The sequence below is a fragment of the Tachypleus tridentatus genome, chromosome 8, assembly GCF_004210375.1.
Source record: "Tachypleus tridentatus isolate NWPU-2018 chromosome 8, ASM421037v1, whole genome shotgun sequence".
Classification (NCBI taxonomy): Eukaryota; Metazoa; Arthropoda; class Merostomata; order Xiphosura; family Limulidae; genus Tachypleus; species Tachypleus tridentatus.
Window position 1 is genome coordinate 93,706,430 of NC_134832.1, and position 21,927 is coordinate 93,728,356.

At 33.3% G+C, this 21,927-nt stretch overlaps 1 long non-coding RNA gene across 1 annotated transcript; it reads left to right on the forward strand.

Annotated features, from left to right (window-relative positions):
* The first annotated feature begins 874 nt into the window (after nt 1–874).
* LOC143224221 (uncharacterized) lies at nt 875–21,211 on the forward strand. Its single transcript, XR_013013279.1, has 3 exons — nt 875–963; nt 8,577–8,733; nt 19,898–21,211. It is a non-coding gene; the product is annotated as an uncharacterized LOC143224221 (long non-coding RNA).
* Nucleotides 21,212–21,927: the final 716 nt, after the last annotated feature.

The following is a 21,927-nucleotide window of genomic DNA, read 5'->3' on the forward strand; positions in this document are numbered from 1 at the left end:
AAATAACCAAGAACAAAGAAACAAAAATTTAGGTTTTAATCATATTTCAAATTGTTTATATACACATTTTTCATAAAATAAATGAGGCTGGTCTTTGCTGGAATTAACCTAAATTAACCTAAATAAACACCTAATGTGTTTATATAACTCTTTAAGTCTTTAAAATAATAATGAGTATAGATATAATGGAATTAAGAGTTTTCCAGACTGTCACATTAGTTTTTTACACTCGCTCATGAGTGGCACAGTTTGTTAGAAAGAACATCAATCTGGTTCACTAGTACTATATCAATATCCTACTAAACTGGAAGCTATACAATCATCACTTGTTAAGTATCGTTTTTTAATTCCTGTTCCAAGTGTTTTAACACCTTGTTAATGTCATGGTTGTAAATACGGCATCTATGATGACCACTTCGTCATTGTGCTTCTTGCTCTCAGAAGTGTCACGTAATGGGCCGACCTAGCAGGATGCTTTCGGCACAGCCCTAAAATAATTTTCTTCTCGGCCATTTGTTGTGTTTAGGCACGGCTCTTTTGATATTTCCATGCGCCCCCTAGTGAGATACTAAGATTTACGATCACAGATATATTAAGACCAACCCACATCCTGAATAAAATAGTTTGTAGCCCGTATAGTTGGAATTACGTGCAGGGTGTACAGAAAATTCTTTTTTTGTGTCTCAAATCTCTGCTTGGTTGAGTTTCTATGAGCTTAGAAAAGAGCTAAAAATGGCAGAATAAAAGATTTAATTTATATACCTTCGTTCAGAGTTTGAACGTCCTCAGAGTAAGACTCAGATATTTTGACCTTTGTAACACGTAACAAAAACATATAATAACAATGTGCTCTAGTACGTATACTTCGAACAACACAGTATTACTTGATTTCGAGCTGTGAACTTATAGCAGGAAGAAACAATTTCTGTTAGAAAGTTGTGAATGGGCAACATTAAGTTCTAGGTATGTCTCCTTATAATATTCATTAGATTCAGAGATAATTAGAATATAAAAAACGACATCAATATTTGAATTACTTATTTGCTTCATGTTTTTTGTAATTATTTATGCCCCAAGTAAATGCTTGCTTCAAGATTTGGACTAAGATCTACCGTAAGGTAATACTATTGTCCTGAATATCTTTATTTAGGGGTATTTATTAGTTAACACTTTCACTATTGCGACAAACATCTCTGAGTTTCTGACATGTGAAGGCAACAAGAGATTTTACTTATGTTACTTCATAAACTCATTTAATTTTTTTATTTTTTAATTTCCCGTCATTCTTATTGCAAGACTTTCTAATTAAGTACTTTTAATGTAAAGTATCAAGACGCCAAATTACGAAAATTATTTTTCGGACTTATGTCATTATATATTTGCACATAAACGCTTTCAAAATTTAAATTAATTGTGTTTTTTTTGTTTGCCCAGTCTTGTCTTTTTATGCTCAGTAATCTTAAGTTTACCCGCATACTTACTATGCTTTCTTATTTTTCACTATTGTTGTATGTGGTAAACAAACACGTTCTGATGGTTGTAAGATCCTGCACTGACTGAGCAGGCATTGTCTTATGCTAGGCTAGCAGATCTGAGAGAAGTGCCATATCGATTCAGGCCTATCTATACCAAAGCTTCAAATCTCTTTTTACACGAATGGTGAGGACTGTCAGTATGTAGGACGTAATCACTGACTGCATCTTTTAGACTGGTGCAATAACAAAATTCAGTTTACTAATCGTTATAAGAAATAAACATAAACCAAATCAGTTATTATCATTCTCTTCAAATTATTATATTGAAGACAGTTTTTTAATGTCCAGCGTGTCGTCTGCAAAACAAGTAACGTCCCCAGGTGTGACAGCGGTAAGCATGCGAATTTACTGACTTATCACAGAAATATAAAAATATTTAATTGCCTCCATAGAAAATTATCGTACATTCCATTAATATTCGTTCTTTCTAATATTAAAAGTGGATATACACTAAAGTCCTTATTTAATATAGTCTGATAATTCACCATGTAACATCGAGGTAATTAATATAAGCTTCTGATCAAACGAAGCTGCTTACATAAATCGCATTTAAACATATATATCTAATTATAGATCGCTGAACGCAATGTTTAAACTATATTAACAGCAAAGATTATAATGTATTACTTAATCAGTTGGGTTCTCTAGCTGTTAACTACATTTTCGATCGTAAATAGAATAATTTCCTACGAAGTGTGACAAGTTACTAATCTTTGGTTTGTCTCAAATATATATATACATACTAAGCTAATAATGTAGAATAATAACTACAATAAAATGAAATTAAGGTGTATCTGATGAGTACTTAATACTGTAGCATTATACGAGCTACTTAGTTCTTAGCAAAGATAAATCTATGATTTTTCTTGGTCATGTATCTTCACTTTACACGTTAGAGAAATTATAAAGTTAAAATAAATGAGAGATATTCCAACGAACACGGTGTGTCCGCACTGTGGTAAAAGTTTAGCTTGTATAAGCTAACATATAAGTATAAAAATATCACGCCTTCATAAAAGTTATACCTGACTCAGATAGATTATTTCTAAATCAATAAACAAGTATGACAATGTGATCGAATCTTTAGAAAAATAACGAATAAATAATGAAACTTGAAATTAGGTATAGTAAATAAATTACCATGAATATTAAGAAAAGTATCCCTAAAAATGGATAGAGTATGGATTAACTTACTATTGTCTTTGGAATATAAATAATACTCACTGTCTAGTAAATCTGCCAAGGCTGAGTGAACTATCCTCTATCAGAACAGCGTCTTCACTCCAAGATCACGTGCGAAACTCATTTAACTGTAGGTTATTTCATTATAAAATAACTGAGAGATCCTCCAGGTATCACCTGCTTTTCTATTTGTAAAAAAAAATATTGTCCGCTTCCATACTGTAAACTGCGTGTAACACTGACAGGGAATGATCCAGAGCAACAGGCAACTAGAGTGAAAGGAAATTAGACAACTTCTTTAAATCAAACTCGCAACTGTTAAAACTACACACATGCCTGGAATCGTACATACGCTAAAGTTTTGGAAAGTTCCTCTGATTTTAAAAAGTTCACCATACTAGATAGATGTAGGTAATAAATATTATTTGTGTATCTAAATATCACACGCAATAATATTCAAAAATTGCATACAAATAATAATATTTATAAAAGAAAAGAACAAAATGTGGAATACAACAAAATAACTATAGGAAACTAATACAGTTAAACCAATGATTCAACGTTATAGTTACACTAAAGTAAGAACTAGATTATAAAAGTTTTGTCATAAATCCTCCCTTTTTAACGAACTAGAGTATAAAAGTTTTATCATTGTTATCTGTTGTAATTTATCTCAGACGAGTTTCCGATTTATTACGTTATGTACGTTACATATTACAATTTAAAATAGCCGAAGATTTTATATGGTTATATGTTTATATGGTTATGTGTAACAATAATATATATTGTAAAGCTAAATTTTCAACTAGACGAATCCATTATACATAAATTACTAAGTAAGTTTTAAACTGAATTTTCACACGCTTTTGTGAGGTATAACTCCTTTCTTTTGATAATTCTCTCCTTGCATGTACTTACGAACACGGGTATTTCCTGAAGTCACAGGAAATTAGTCTATAAAGAACCACTTTCCAGGTCTTTCTAATTTTTAAAGTGATGCGCACAGAGAAAGTCGCCACTACTCTCGTAAGCGTCACATGTAGCAGTAGTCCATCTTCTTACTTTCAGCATGGCACGCACCCCCACATATCTATCTATCTCACGTGTTATAATGCAAGTTACAATATTTAATCTGTACAAAACGAGCCTTACGATATCGTGTTATAGACTCATAAAAATATTGACATTGTCCTATAAAACGTTTGTATCCTTCTTGTGCTTTCCACAGTTTCTCAGTTGTTAATAAACATTCACAGTCAACAGTTGTGAAATATCATCTGTTGTAATTATAAAGTGCTATGGTTTAAATATTTCATCGTAGATAAGAAACAGCTAGTAGCTTCTTATTCTCGGGCCAGACAGATGTAATGAGTTGAGAAAACCTCAATTGTTAGATAAAACGCACGATGAAATGAGATGAAAGACAAAGTGGAAATAGTTAAGAGACTAAAGTTACATGTATTGTCATCCCTATACTCAAAGTTAATTGTCTTGCTTTATTTTGCCAAATATATTAGATACTGAACAGAATAAGTTGTGTAAAAAATCAATAACAAAGTGGATTTCGGTTACAGTCTGATTGCATCGTCCACTTGTTGCTGGAAGGTCCCGCTTGCACCAATGAGTAAAAATAACTACTTTTGAAAGTTGATCTACTAAAATTCTTAAAAAATCGCAAAAACACTAAAATTTATATATATAATCCCGTGCTTCCGACTCCAAACATGACTTTTCCACACTTATCAAGTTGCTCCAAAATTCTGATCCCACTCCAGAAGAAAATGGCAGTAATCCAGAATCTACAAGAAGTTCCCCACACAAACGTCTTTTAAATATACTAGTTATGATCTAGTCTAATAATATTTCACTTTAGGTTCAATAATGTATTATGTATAGAAAGTGAAAAATAATGAACATTAATAATACTAAAGAAGTATCAGATTTTAATATATTAAAATGGAATTATTTAAAGGTATCCTCGAAGAATTTAAATAGAGATATAACAACTGTGACCAAAAGGTTTTCTCGAGTTAATTGAGTTAATAACTTAGGTAATGTTGTGTCTATATTGTCAAACATCAGAGTAAGTCTTAGTAACGAACATTTACATCTTCAAAACGAAGAACTGAATGATGTAGTATTAATGTTTCAAGATAACCTCGATGATTTTGATATAAATGAAATGTTCAACAGTGCAAGAATAAGGGGTTTACTTGATCTGTGTTATAATGTTTTTGTTTGAGTTCTTTATTCCACACGTACACCTCCTCAGCTTATGTGCCCCGCTCGCGAACGCACGATCTGAATTCCAAATAAATTTCTTTGTAACGAGTTTAAAGTCGAATCCAACGACTAAGCCCACTGCTGTCCATATTCTCATTACAATAAGTTAAAAACAATCAAGTCATTACTTCCCACAGATTATTCATCTGACAGATTAGTCATCATCACTCATCACTAACTATTGGGCTACTACTCTTTACCAAAGAATAGTGGAATTAGTTGTAACATTATAACTTTCCCAAGGTTGAAAGGGCCAGCATGTTCGATGACTGGAAGCTTAGAGAGAGACATTCTGAAAACAACTTAAATGAACGGTTTGAAACCAACGTTAAAAATGAGAGAGAAAAACAGAACAATAACATGAAACAAACATACAAAAATATCTCAACTGTGCTTCAATAATAAAATTAAACTATGAAACAACCAACAGGAGTAAAACTGTAAGTGTCAAACAGGCAGAGAATGGAAGAACAAATGGTGCCTAAGCATGCATAAGATAAAACCAAACTACAACGTATAAGTAAATTGAGGGAAGCCGTTAAAAGGACGTAGAATATTGATTAACATGTAGGTGACGCTTGTGAGTTAACGTGAAAAGTGCAAGTTCTCCTAAAATGATTGGTGCTCATTGTAAAAATTTCTAGACAAAAATAGGTTTGTGAAGTAATTCTCTCAAAACGACTTAACTGATGATGACCAACTCAGTAAGACAATTCAGTGATGTGTGAACATATTCTTTCGTTTAGCTATCAGAAGTTTCAGAAATCATTATTCATGACGATTCAGAAACTAGTTAAAGACATACTCTTTCGATGACCTTGCAGAAGTTTTGAAATAACTGTCTCAAGACGACACTGATATAAGTAAAGACCATACTCTCTTTTCATCTAGCGGAGGTTTGGAAAGTAACTTTTTCAAGACAATTCGAAGATAGGTTAATACTAAACCCACTACATGAGGTATAATATTAATACTTCGGAGGTAACGTCATATCACTGCTTTCGCTTTATACATGATAGGATTTAATAATTCATTGTATTAGAATGATTTAGAGCTGAATGGAGCTAATATCACGGAATACAAGTTTAGATATCTGATAGGCTGAAAGTCGAAAATATAAAGCGCCTATAAATTACATTCATTGATTTGTAATAAAATGAAGACCGGTTTGAGTTCAATAAGTTAACACCATTATATTATCTGTGAAATCTGTTAAGATGTTCGTAACATTGCTTCGTTCATATAGACCATAATTTCTATGGGAAGACTTTTAGCTAAAGGGTTAATGGTCTTCTTAATGCTTTTTTTATACATAGTTTCATGCTGATAGCTACTGTAAAACCGGCAGGTAAAAAATTCAGGCACTCTGGTATTGCTCACTCATTATGTTCTTCAATAAAAGTCTCAAACACGCCTGGACCCCCAGCTGTTGTACGATTCCAGATCAGCAACTTCGTCCGGTGACCAGCAGGTGGTACTTTATAATAAATCAGATTAGACTTGTAAATCCTATCGGCATCTTAATATTTAAGTATCCATCTTTAATACTAGAATTCAGAACTCATTACGACCATGTGTTAAAGCTCGAGCCCACACGTGTATTAAGTTAGTATATGCGACGTTTATAAATCAGGAACTTCTAACGTCCTATTACTGAGGATAAACATGACCTCCTGCATGACTAGGGCAGGTATTCGTATAAATCAAATGTTTTTAAAAGACGATATATGGCTGTCCACCTTCGTGCAATGAGGGCTATTATAGTACAGTCAAGCTGACCTTCAGTGAAGCAGAGCATTCTATAGAAAGCATTCTCTGTATATGATAAAGCCCAGGATGTACAATCACGAGATCCAATGCATCTATTTTAAATGTTACTTTTCACTTAATTACAACCATGTATAGGTTTAAAGTACTATTGTCTGCAACAACGAATATAAATTTTCACACTTCCTGAAGTAAGAACACCAAACTTTCACATGAAAGAATTACGCTTCTCACTCCCGAGAGCTATTTCTTTAAAGTGATTTGTACCCTATGTTTTTGTACTTCGTGTAAAGCTTTTACTGACGAAATAGCATGTAAATAATAAAACGCAAGTAGTAAATTAGTTAATAGAGGTTTGAAAATGGGAGATTTTGTATATTTTTCAGTTCAATCAGTTTATATAGTTAATGAATGTTTAATACCTAAGTTCCTAAAGAACGATTCTTTTAAGAGTAAGAAATAATTATCAATAACATTTAATCAGAGTGAGCTAACTTCAACGATCAGAACTAAAACCCTAAAGTAATGTGGCTACTTCGACAGGGAGGTATAACTAGGTGTACTTACTGTTTAAAACCGGCTTCATATGAAACACTATAGAAAATTTCACTGCTACTTTGATCAACTTTGACCGTTGTTTTCATTCAACCTTTTCCTAACAAGAAATTTGGTAACACATGCGAAACGTGAGCTACTTAGGTAAGTGAGAGTCTCCAAGATTCTGAGATATTTATATTGATTCTGGACTGCTTACTAGTGTTTCACTAATAAGTATTTTCTATTAAACGAATAAAATTATTTTATCTTTAACAAATAAAATCCACTAAGAAATATCCTCAATTTTGAACGGATTGAATTCACTAGTCATAATTTAACTTGATTGAAAAAGTGATCACGTTATAGTTTAGATAAACAACAATATATTTGTGAACCGTCAACGACCCGTAAACCTGACTTAGCTGTGGATCGTCAGTAAACTGTAAACCTGACTTATGACATCCGTGGATTGTCAATAAACTCTAAACATGACTTGTGATATTCTTGGACTATCAGCAGCCTGTAAACCTGACTTGTAACATCCACGAATCATCAGTAGACTGTAAACCTGGCTTGAGATATCCATGAACCACCAATAACTCGTAAACCTGAATTGTGGAATATTTAGTTTTTATATATTTTAATTATGGTAACACATGATTGAATATTGCACTCAGTGTTGATTACCTTCACAAACACTAAACATACGCAACGAAATAATTTCATTTTTTTTTTATCAAAACAAGTGTTTACACACTGCAGTGTACATATTATACAATTAGTGACACCTCACAGCCTTCAAATTTACAGTCGAAGTCTTGGCTTCCAGTGTAGCTGTAACTTCTAACTGGAAGGCACTATTTCACTATCTTATTCAGCTCTATTCTATAGAGAGTCATAATATTATCTATAGACATTATTTCTTGAAGCAAGATGAGTCATGCCCAGGATAGTGCGCGACGCGGTAAGGAGTGAGTATACGATAGATTATCTACTTCCATATAACGCACATAATGATTTACTGATCAGAGATCGTGATTACTACACTGGGCTGTAACTAACCCATCGTGGATTAGTTACTATTCTAGGTATAAAAAGGCACATTCTAGAGAGTAATGACTCTTTTGGTGAGCAGACTAATCGTAGGCAGAGAAAAAGACGAAAATCGATATTTTTTTAGGCCCATTTTCTAGACGTCAAGGAAGGTTGGTCGAACTTTAGAGGCAGTTTTATACTTGATTAGTGAAGGGATTTTCGTCTCTATCTCTTTAGCTGGGCTCTGCCGAAGCCCCGGCCTACCTGCTGCCATAGCCAATGTACAGGCCATCATTTTTAACCGAACCTATCCCTACATAGGAATCACTACAGCGCTCCCTGATGAAGGAGGATCGACACAAAACTACATCCAAATGGCAGATATTAATCTGAGGTATGGACACTGTTATTTCAGTTTTGTTTTGTTTCCAGTAGTCACTAGATTAAAACTAATGAGATAAATAAAGAACCAGAGATACAAGGAACATCTTGTTTTTATTTTTAGTGCAACTGGAACAAACAGCAACACCAAATAAAAGAAAGGGTCTAGTACTACCCAGTTTTTATTGTTTGACGTACCCTTTTTACATTACATCTTTACAAGGCTTGCCCTTTTAGATAAATAAGATTTTTATTCTTTTTGAAATCACATTTTTATATCATGTATTTTATTCTAGCTTGGATATATCTAAGCATAAAATGATTTCATCAAATAACATTCACAGTACAGGATCGACGTACTCTTTGGAAAGATTAACGTATTATAATAATGACACGTAATTCAAATTTCAAAACAATGATGATAGAAACCTATGTTTTGATGATATTGTGAATTTTTAAAAGTTATTTGGTTTTATTATTTTTATCTTTAAAAATAACAGTTGAAGAACAAAACAATAACTATTTTAATAAGATTGGAGATTAAAATAATAAGTATAATCTTGAACATCATAATAATCGCTTGCTTACACGAAGGTGACAGCCATAAGTGAGAGCAACCATATTGTTCAGACGGGTGTAGCCATATTGGATTATGCTATATCCAATAATGGATGTACTTTGATCTCACCTTCAGTCAAACATGTCATGAAAAGTCTGAGTTAACTGACACAAAAGCGATGTATACATACGTAGAGCATATTTTAGCATGTGGATTCATAATCATTATGTATCTTAATTGTAAAACCAAGATTGAAGGATAGTGAAGTGTTTGAGACTCGGATAGTATTTTATGGGATAGATCTTTGGGATATTTTCTGAGTATTGCTGTTCTGATAGTTGTAAGGATGTCATTGGATCTTTCATATCCTTGTATTATATTTTCCTTTAAAGCTATATTGCCATGTCAAGACATCATTATTTGGTATAATTACTCAGCTATTTTATAACTAAACACAAGGAAAGTAACCACTTTCATACTTTGAAATCGTGCTTAGTGCTTCACAGGCAATTTGCAGCTCATATTGGATTTACAAATAATCATCTTGTATGATGTTGCATTCACTTGACTCAATAAATGAAAACATTAAATTACTTAAGATTGGCTTATATTCCTTTACACGTGACTAACTTGGAAATAATAATAACCTCCTATAAGCATGATCATACTGAATGGCGCTGAGAACAGATATACTGGATGACATTATTCATATTCGTAACTTCACTCTGGAGTTCGTATTAAGATCCATGTTACTATTTCATAATTATTAAACATTTAACTAAGCCCTGAAGTACCAACTTCTAACATTAATCCAATTTCACTGAACTCTGTCTATATATAACCACCACCTTACGTAACCATACTGGATGATGTCACATCAAATAAACAAAACATACACAGAGTTCATGACCAAGATATATATATTTGTTTAAGGAGGAATAACGTGCAATTTATTGACTTGGATCAACAATGAGTCAGTGAAAACCTTCAGGAAGGTCAGACGCTTTTACATTAAAGCTATACTGCCATCTCAAGGTATTGTCGTTGACATGATCAATCTGCTTGTGTTGTTTTTATTTTGTGATGGGTTTACTATCATTTTGCTATTTTAATAACAAAGTTTACTTAAGTTAAATTTATATTCAGAAATGTACATAACTTATATTGTTAAAGTCTGTATTATGAAATTACCACTTATCCACTAAAATGGCAAAAGAATTTCGAGTATAAAAATCAACAATATATGTGTGTGTGTACGTGACCACTAGTGTGTCTTCTATATTATTACCTTCTCCGAAGTTTCAAAAAAACTTTTCTCACACCAGGTAGGCGCACTAAAAGACATTATATATTACTGATAATCATGGTAGAGAAACACGATGAACAAAATGGCAACCTTAGATGAGTGAAACTATCTTGGATGACGTCAAATCCATTCGAGTCATGATGCGTAGGAATATTTGACAAGATGTTTTTAGATTGTTTATGTAGGAGTTCAACCCAACTCATTGACTTGAATGAACAGTGATTTAGAGAAGATTCCTTCATGGATGTCAGACACTTTTACTTTAAAGCTATACAACAACGTCAAGGCATCATCCTTTGATATGGCCATCTAGCTTTTGGTTTGTTTGCCAAATATGGGAATAGCTGCCATGCTAATATCCCTAACAATGGTGGCCATTGACAGTGCTTAGTGCTTCACGAGCAATTAAAAGCTCATGTTATTAGTTCACAAATGACTGTAACTCACAACCATTGTTCGTCATTTATAAAAATCGTAATTATACCTTTTTATTTTACTTTATTTTATTTTTTTACATTTGTAGCATTATATTAATCTGGCAATTCTTACACAATGGTCCTGAAAAATTACAAACTCATAAATCAGTAAGCATGTTAGAGTTTGTTTGTATTCACTTACATGAAAACACAATAAAAGGCATTACTGGGAACACTGTTACTTAAGTCTAATAACGAAGCTTGATGTTAAAAGAGATAAAATTCTGAATGAAAACAAATCTTTGGAAAAATGAATTTGTACACGAGTAATTATGAACAGCTGTGGTCAAGATTTCTACACGAAAATGAGCTTAACCTTGTCTCATGGTTTATACTTAATTAAATCAAGGTACTCTGACCCGAGTTGATGAGGCTTGTTTCTAATACAAATATAACGTCCATTGTACAAGTCAATTATTAATCTCTTCTAGATTAATAATATCTACATGTAAACATTTGTAATTTTTTTCCATTTCCTGAGTTAGAACGGTTGACATCTTAACTGGGCGTTTGTATTATCGCATTTTCACACTAACTTAGCTTGTAATAACTCCCGTGTAAATAAAAGGAATATACTAAATAAAACGTAGATGTATCAAGTTGGTTTGGTCTACAATGTTAGCATCCTAAACATCAAGTGTTAAGCGTGTGACTGAATTCGCAGAATTTGACCTAAGGTTTGTTTCATGTTCGTGGAGTGAACTTTGTAATTGAACTATGTGAGCCTCTAATCTCAATTTAAACGGCAAATATCATCTGATTGACTTTGGACTCTCTTGATCATGTCAACAAATTTAACCATAGCAAAACATTTCAAACTATAATTTACTGCACATATTGCTAAAATCAAGTTGTTTGCATATAGCATTAATAGCTATAGGCCGAATCCATAAATGACTTATGAAATCAGTAAGACCAACCTAATCTTTCCTTAATTTAAATGAATTATGGCATCATAAGAATTATTATTAAGCATGAAAATTAATTAAGCTATACTTTGTTTTATCTTCAGTGGTCTCGAATTTTTACAAAACATTCTTAAATAATATACATGATTTTCAAACTGAAGGTGATAGGTGCGTGCAAACATATTTTTGAAATGAGTATAGCAGATGACACTTTACTCTTTTTGTGATTATAAACTCATGAATAGTAGTACAATAGGAATAAGATGCTGATGTAACAGCATTTACAGGGGTTCATGTTTTAACTCGAAAAACTGACAAATCCAATGTGTCAACCTCGAGTAAGCAAGCATCAGTTATTATAACTGTCGCACTACTAGCAATGAGTTTTCAAAAAAAATATACTGGCATTTATATTGATGTGATTGAAATACTTTAAAGGTAATGTGCACCACCAGTTGATAACCAACTGTGATATTCTCTACACAGAGAAGAAGGGAAAATAATTGAACGTTTCACATTTAGAGAACTTTCGTTATCTGGTGTGTTCCGATGTTAAGAAAAGCCTGAAGTCACATTTACCAAACGTTTTGGCAAAGACGGTGATCTGACATCACATGACTACTATTAATGAGTTTGAATATCATCGAAATGCACCAAAAAATTGCAAAAATTTTCATTAACTACCATTCATTCCCAGAAGTTCCCTCACCTCCGCAAGAGACATACAAATCCGAATCAGTGAGAAGCGAATGAAACAAGTAACCATGAATAGAATGGAACTGATCACAATCCCTGGAAGGCAGAGTATTCCCTTAAGAGGTCACAGAGACGACGGTAATAGAAACTTCAGAGAAAAAGAAGGAAGTTTTTAGAATACTCTGATATCATCGCCTAAATATTGGTGAAGCCATCTTACAGGGGTAATTAAGTACTGCTTGACTAAATGTCACACACACATATACTATAGATATATTAAAAAATAACTTAGGACCAGTTGATAAAATGTTACTCTAAAGAAGTTACTCCAGTAAACTTGGGACGAGGAAAGGTTGCTAAATATTAGAACATTATTCTCGATGAAACAGCTGATATGTCACATAAATCTGATAAGTACAGCCTTTTGCTACTGCCATAAAGGTGAAATACGATGGGAGTTCGTAGGGCTTGTCGACGTTCATAATGCTAGATTTGATAGCGAATATACAAACCCTAGGCTTGCTATCAGTGAAAAAGCAACTGGATAGTTGGTTGTGAAGTTTTTGATAGAGTTAGGTTTAAACTTGCAAAGCTGCTTTCGAATTGAAATCGATGGTTGTAATATGCTAATTTTGCACCAATGTAGTGGTGTATTAAAGATACAGAGCGTAAGTATAAATATTTCCATGGCATAAACTTTCACTGTCGTTTGCTTAGAATATCAGAAATGCCATTCTAAAAATAAAGGAAGCTGTCACATTTTTAATGCACCAGCAAAGCGACATTAAGCACTGCCGAAAATTCTTAAAGATAAGTTCATTGGATTTGCAAGATAAGGTGAATTGAGCAGCATGATTCTTTAATGCAGCACATCGACTAGCTTCCTTTGAACCTACAAGTTCTAGATTACATAAGGAATTAGGACGAATGACTTACTGCAACTAATGCCAGGACATTACCCTCTGTGGTAAATTAAATCGATCAGCTCAGTAAAATGTCACTAGAGCTTACGAATTCTAATTGTCTTGCTTTTCTTAACAAGCAGGCTCATTGTAGCCATTCAAAGCCATTCAAAGCAAACAGCATTGCCTCTCGAAATAGGCCTAAAGCAAATGGTGCTAACTTTTAAATTTGCTCTTTTATGCTTTACCCTTAAAATGGTGATTTGCGTATCTTAATTGGAATAAAGAATGTGTCAAGGGAACGGGGCAGAAAGTTCGCAATTATGGGTGTGTTTTTAATTGAGCAGAAACATGGATAAGATGATTTTAAAGTTGTAATGATATATACGCTATTTATTGACCCAGTTAATCACTGAAACCATTCTTAGAACCATTTTACTGTATGTTTAAGTCGGCTAATATAACAAACAGTACAAAATCCAAGATCTATAACTCTTCAAAAATTAGCGCGACTTGAAGAAACAACTCCAATTCCACTTATTAAAACCAATACTACCCTAACCTCTTTTCAGCTCAAAAAAAAAGATTGATGTTGGTGAAAAGACGCTCAAATAGGTTAGCTCGCCTTTGGGGTTGTTTTTGACTTACCCTTGTACGTGTGAGAATATTACTTTACCCGAAACCTAAGCACTGAAGACAGGATGGCTTCTAATAACAAATCTTGGAAGTCCAGTTCCTTCTTCGGTTGGTGAATTTAGAACTGTGGTTGAAACATGTTTCGAAACATTCACGCATTACTTAGCATTTTTTTACACTACCGCTCAGCATTGCTTCTGTTCTGCGAAGGTTTACCACTTTTTACAAGCCGAAAACTTGGCCTCGCCGTGTACACGTCAAGAGATCGAAATTATCACCAACAATATCACAGCAAACATTCGCGGCAAAAGAAAAGTTCAGTTTATCTTATGGAGTTTCTCATTTCTTTTCCGTCGCGCCAAACATGCTCGCCCTTTCAGCCGTGGGGGCGTTATAAAGTGATGGTCCATCCCACAATTCGTTGGTAAAAGAGTAGCCCAAGATTTGGCGGTGGGTGGTGATGACTAGCTGCTTTCCCTCTAGTCTTACACTGAAAAATTAGGGACGGCTAGCACAGATAGCCCTCGAGTAGCTTTGTGCGAAATTCAAAAACAAACAAACAAACTCATTTCTTTTAAATTGCAAAATAACATTCTGATCTCAATTACTTATATAACTACATTATTTTGTGAATAAGAAAACTGAAAGGTGTTTTTGGATGGGGTCTTCGCCTTTTGTGACAAGGTCAGTTTCTGGTTTTATTAGAAATTACCAGTCACCCGTTGGATTCAACCCTTGCCACATTAAGCCGAAATGCGCATACCTATTTAAATTTTATTGATTTACATTAAATACTCACGAATTAAACTTAAGTATGTGAGATGTATCAACATGCAAAAACTTGAAAATAACGTAAACTCAAAAAACATTATGCTATAATTTTAGACGAAACAAAGGTACAGTTCTTCGTTCTAATCAAGTATTTTCATTATAAAACAGTAGCATGGATATTGTTGCATAACAAAGCATGATATTGAAGCTTGGTATCAAATTACATGTAGTTCTGAGAGCTAGTAAACTGTTTTCATGCATCGAATTAAATCATACATTAAAAATATAAAACCTGAGGATAAGGCTTAACTTGAACTTACCTGTTTATACATTCGACCTCACTTACTGTTGCTTACTTTTCTAAGCCTTGTTGCTGTAATTCAATACTAAGTAATAAAAGTATAGCATCAATATTATTTGTCACAATGCAAAATTATCTCGCTAATCGTTTTTTTTTGTACACTTTAAGCACATGAAACAATTAAGTACTTATTTAGTACAACATTACTAAATTAAATAGTCACATCGTTGTATAATGATATTAGGCAAACACAAAATGTTAGGATTACTTTCTTACTCAACGTTGTCTTACGCACATTATACAATATGCATTTATATAGAAAATGAAAAAAATCAAGCCTGTCTTTCAATTCACTTGGCCCGGCATGGCCAAGCGTGTTAAGGCGTGCGACTCGTAATCTGAGGGTCGCGGGTTCGCATCCCCGTCGCGCCAAACATGCTCGCCCTTTCAGCCGTGGGGGCGTTATAATGTGACGGTCAATCCCACTATTCGTTGGTAAAAGAGTAGCCCAACAGTTGGCGGTGGGTGGTGATGATTAGCTGCCTTCCCTCTCTTCTTACACTGCTAAATTAGGGACGGCTAGCACAGATAGCTCTCGAGTAGCTTTGTGCGAAATTCCAAAACAAACAAACAAAATCTATATGTTTCTCTTATATCTTTTAACAACCGCTACGCATAACTTCCTACACTCACAAATTATCACATAGGACGGAATACGGGTACGCAATGAACAAGACAGAAATGAATAAATAACATGATTCGATAGGATATTTGACCTAAGTTATAGTTATTCGTTGTTGTTTTTCAATTTTTTTTTTACATTACAGAGCACTTACAGGGTTTTATTGTAATATATTATACTTACTGTTGAATTTAGCTTTAATTTTAAGCAAAAATATATATCTACAATTTTGACTAAACTGTTTTCAAACATTTATTTAAATCACTATTATGAACTTATAAAAGTTTACAGTAGAATTATATATAAAATTAATTACTAGACAAGTGCTCGATCAAAATCGTTTATTTTCATCAAATTATTCCACAAACACTGAGATATAGCTTACATTCTTCTATAAAATTGTAGACACGCTTGCATAAGCAAATTGAAGATATATACTCTTCTTGAGGTCGCGAGGAGGCTGCAAATTTGAACTTACAAATATTTCGTGACGTAGAGCTTAGTCATCAATGCGTCATCAAAATGAAAACAAAATATAACATACGATTTAGCGTAACCTATGAATAACCAAGAAAGATAATGAGTTACTAGCATGTATCGAGTTAGTTACTTGTGAAAATGATAAAATGAATTACATGTTACTTGTGTAACACTTGCGATAAATGTGATCTCTAATTAACTTGTAAGCAACTAATTTGTGCTCCGAATTGGTCCTGAGCGGAAAACGCGTGCTCCGAAATTTTAGCTTCGCGTATTAATAATGATGAGTCATAAAGTTAACATTTGTACGAAACGATTAACGAGAAAAAATTTGTTTGTAAAGATCTGACAATACCTTTATTGTACTGTCATGTGCCTTGTTATGGGACTCCAACACATTTCCATACAAGATAGCTGAAAGTGGTAAATGGCAATTAACTTAAATATTTAAAAACACCTATTATTATTTCCTTCTAAGAGTCCCAAAGGATAGTTATTAATTTGAACGTCATCGAAGATGTCCCAATCCTAGCGCCATCTTGTCCGGGGAGGCTGCAATTGTCATAGATGGGTTTTCTTTGACTCACAGTGTATTCAAATTGAATGACTTTGATGACCAAATTAAATGCCGCCAGACGTTTGAATAGAAAGAAGAAACACATTTGTCATCAAAGAGTCATTAAAAATTGTAAGTGCAAAACAGCAATTTTATCTTTTTAAACACTTAGTTTGAATATGAGAATTACTTAAGAACATTATGAAACTCTGCAACTGTGAGATATTCCAATGTGTGGAATATTTTGGTGCAAAAGATCAATTTTCATTAAGAAAAATTCAAGTATTTTTATAACTTTAACTTTATAAGCAGTCACAAGGGACATTTAAGCTTTAATTGGATACTTCGAAATCATTATCAGTCAAAATTATAGATACTTAATATATATGTGCATACTAAACTTAAATATTAGTTTAGTGATGAGTATATAACAACAAATTCCCGTATTTGCGACAGGTTCATAAGGGGGAAAACGTAGTCCAGTGACAAACACTGTAACTACATAAGTGATGGATGTTGACGTATTTAATGAAAGTTTCAGAATATATATATATATACGTTCCATCTCTCACATGTTTCTACATGTTACAAATAATCACATGAATTCTAAATAAAATTTTATGTACTGAGTGAAGCATTTTTAAGAGTAATGTTAAGAGTCAAAGTAAAGTTTGTTTGTTTTTTTTTAATTTTGCGCAAAGCTACACGAGGTCTATCTGCGTTAACTGTCCCTAATTTAGCAGTGTAAGACTAGAGGGAAAGCAGCTAGTCATCACCACCCACCGCCAACTCTTGAGTTGCTCTTTTACCAACGAATAATAGGATTGATCGTACCATTATAATGACCCTACTGCAGAAAGAGCGAGCATGTTTGGTGTGACGGGGATTCGAACCCGCGACACTCAGATTACGAGTCAAGTGCCTTAACCACTTAGTCATGCAGGGCCATAAATATAAGAACTCCGATTGGTCAGTCGCAAGTTAACGTACAGTGCTAAAATCTGGAGTTAGATTCTTCACAGTGAATAGAGCTCAGATAGCCAACTTTGTAGCTTTGCACTTAACACAAACAGCCAGTCATGTGGTAAGATGACATATGATTATGGTTGTTTTTTTAAAGAAAAATACAACGTTTAGTACTTAATATTTTAATTTTAGAATGTTTCCAGTTTCACAGTATTTTATATTTATGGGATAAATTATTAAGTAAAATATTTTGTTTGCTTGGAATTAAGCACAAGGCTACACAATTGGCTGTTTGTTCTCTGCTCACCACGGATGTCGAAACCCGGTTTCTAACATTGTGCCACTTGGAGGCATTTTATTTTAAGGTTAAACACACTTCCATTCTTAAATACTTCTTTTTTACGTATCATTAAAACGTTGATTTATTCTTTAAACATCTGTGTTATTTCAAAAACCAGTCACGTAAGTATGTTTTCTAAAAGTGTTCATAATATATATATATTAACTTGATTCCTCGAAAGGGGTTTTTCGTTTCGAAATGTCTCCTTTTTTTAACATCAGGTCTGAATAAGGGTGTTCACAGTAATACCTCTTGTGATGTGTTGTAATGTGAAACGATATAAAAATACTTGTTAAATTTAATATGCTTACTGAATTGCGTGGCTTTTTCATTTTCCCAAACTAGTGTATAGGAAGTGGCATTTAATATAATGTAAGAACTAAATAAGGTGTAACTTGCAGATTTTAATGAACTAATAATGGTTGTGAATCAGAGTCATTTATAAACTAATAACATGATCTTTTAACTGCTTGTTAAGTAATAAACACTATTTATGAATACCGTTTCAGAATAATAAAATGACGTCTGACTCCTATCACTATGTTTTGTAATAACTGTTAGGCATAATAAGTTCACAAAAAGGCCTAAAACATAGTTACATTGTAATTTATATTCAAAAGTTGAATTTACGTCGATATGTATCCGTTTCATGATATTTGCTAACAAAAATTGATACACATAATTTTTCTGTTTTAATACAAATATATTTTAATATACAAAAAAGTAACTCAAATTGTAATAACGGTTATTACAAATAATGATCTAGGAACTAAAGTTTTACAAACTTTCAAACAATATTGATTCCACTATCTAGACTGGAAATTCCTTGATATCTTATAAAGGTTTCACAATGAACAAATTAATTTCAAATTGATTTAGGTACAATTCTTTTAATAATATGAACGTTAGATGTCAGTTATGAATATGAATGACATCATCCAATAAGTTTGCTCTTAGAGCTATCACATGCAAGATTTTTTTTTTAATTTCACGCAAAACTACACGACAGCTATGTGCGCTAGCTGTTCTTAATTTGAAATTGTAAGACTAGAAGGAAGACAGCTAGTCATCACCACCCACCGCCAACTCTTGGACTACTCTTTTACCATTGAATAGTGGGATTGACCGTCACTATATAACGGCTGATACGGTGAGCATGTTTGGTGTGACGAGAACTCGAACCCGCGGCCCTCAGATTACGAGTCGAGTGCCTTAACCACCGGACCATGGAGTGCTTCATGTGCAAAAAGCTGTAATAGTTGTGAAGGAGTCTTTTCTATTTAACGTAGACAGTTAATAACTATCAGTTATGAATGGTAGAATGTAATTATGAATATCAATAATGCCATTGTTTGCTCTCAATTACCGCCGAGAAACTTTTACACTGATCATTTTAGGGCTGTTTGCCTTATAAGAATAACTGATAAATCTCACTATTCAACTAGGGTAGGCCATTTGGCAGTGGGTGGTATTGACTTGATGTCTTCTCTCTAGTCAATCACTTTAAAATTAGGGTTGGCTTATGCAAACAGATCTAAAATAACGTTGTGCGAAATGTAAAAATACAGAGAAAAGTAACATTTTCTTCACTATTCAAGATGGCCGTGCTTATAGGATGCCGCAGTCAAGCAGACAGATGGGACCTCATCGAACGGGACTATGACGTCATGGCTGATCCTGCAAAATGTTGTGACTAAATCCAAGATGGCGATTCCTCTATTGTCCAATATATTGCTTCCACTAGAGTCTTCTATTCTGACAGATGTAGCTACACAGACCAAGATGACGTCTCAGTCAAAAGTCATGTGACATCATAGACTGAGTCACGTCAAGGTCAGATGTAGATATGAGTAGTCTTCACTACTACTACAGCGTAACGCCACGGAGTACCTTCTGTTACTAAGTTTCTTTTATTTGTGTATTTCTGTAAGCATACTCTATGGTATGTTGTAGACAATCTTGTTCATGAAAAGAAATAACGTCATTGCTTCATAACAAAATACTCTGATAATTATTGTTTATTGGCAGTTGTGTATATTATTAAAACTATAAGTGACACACAACGTTAAAATGGGCACACAATCATAAACATTTTTAAATATGACCAATACATGGCCTTCAAAAAATTGATTCTACATGTATTGACGGTTTTTACTCATAGGTTTTATATACTTCCAAACAACACGAAATCCTTAATATCGTCGGTACTTGAAATTTGTTTAAGCAGAATTAGATTAAATTGATCTCTGAGACCTTCCACCCCCCCCCGTTTTATTAGATATATTTTTGTGCTCCAGCAATACCAATCGTATATCACACGTATACCCCATTCGACTTTGTTACCAGCCTACCTTCAAACTGAATTCTTTTTAGGCAGGATTAAAGAAACTTTACCTATGAGACTTAAAATGGTTCGACCGCCTAAATCCAAAACTATAATTAGATCTCAAATCGATCAATAGATAACGGATCTATGAACTAAAACTTTGTACTTGAAAAAAAACAAAAACTTAGACCCATTCTACTTGAATAATGTATGTAGAAGAAACATTATTGGTGCGAAGATATGATAATAAGGCATTAACACTGTTTACCTCCCATTTGAATAGCATTAGAACCATCACTTTAGTTTAACTGTGAAATTGAGAAAAACAATTTTTGCCTTTATCTTGATGTACTGGTAAAAAGGAATTTGCAAGGGTAATTAGAAAACATTTATTTATCGGAAACCATTTTTTAGTTCTTAAGCTACCAAACCAGGAGTCATGTCATACCAAATCATAAAAATGTCTGCGTTTTATACTCGTGTTAAAAGTTTCAAAGATATATTTAAATAAAAAAGCACAAAAAATAAATTGTAACCAACGAAATTATATAATAACTAAAAGGAAATTCTTCCCTATGTTGTAAACAGAACAGTTAAGAATTTCAGTGATATTATAATAATGGATCAGAATATTGCTCTAAAATTTGAAATAAACGGTGAATTTTGCCATATGTTCCAGGTTTGATCACTAGTGTGTTTAAGTTTTTGGAAAACAAATGCTTTAGCAAAATATTTAAACTGATAGGTTACAGTACATTTTAGGTAGTACTAAATATAACATACTTTTAACATAAAAAGCTAGAGTTTATAAAACTGAATGTGGAGGTGAAAATATTGTCATTGCACAGGGATAAGCAACATACAGGGTGGCCTCTAAGTCCCTACCCATCCATATAGCTTATGTACCCAATGTATCTGTGTGTTGTCCCTCATTCTCGCTGCGTAATATTATGCGACGCCATGTTCTGTGAGACATTTTCCTCAACATAGCAGGGGTTATTGTTCCAAATGCCGCGGTAACAGCTGCCTTTAACTCATCATTAGTATTATTGAATATAACATAATAGCATATGGATGGGTAGGGACTTACGGGCCACCCTGTATATAAAATATGAAAATTCGGTCATAACAGAACATGTACATAAAACACGATGCAGCACAGTTTTACGAGAAAAAGTTATATTTGTTCAACCAAAAGATACTAGAGTTAATAATATTCACGAATTGTTGAGAAATAATAAAGTATAAAGAATTATGAATAACTAAGTAGAGACGAATGTCTGGCGAATGTGAGTGACTGTA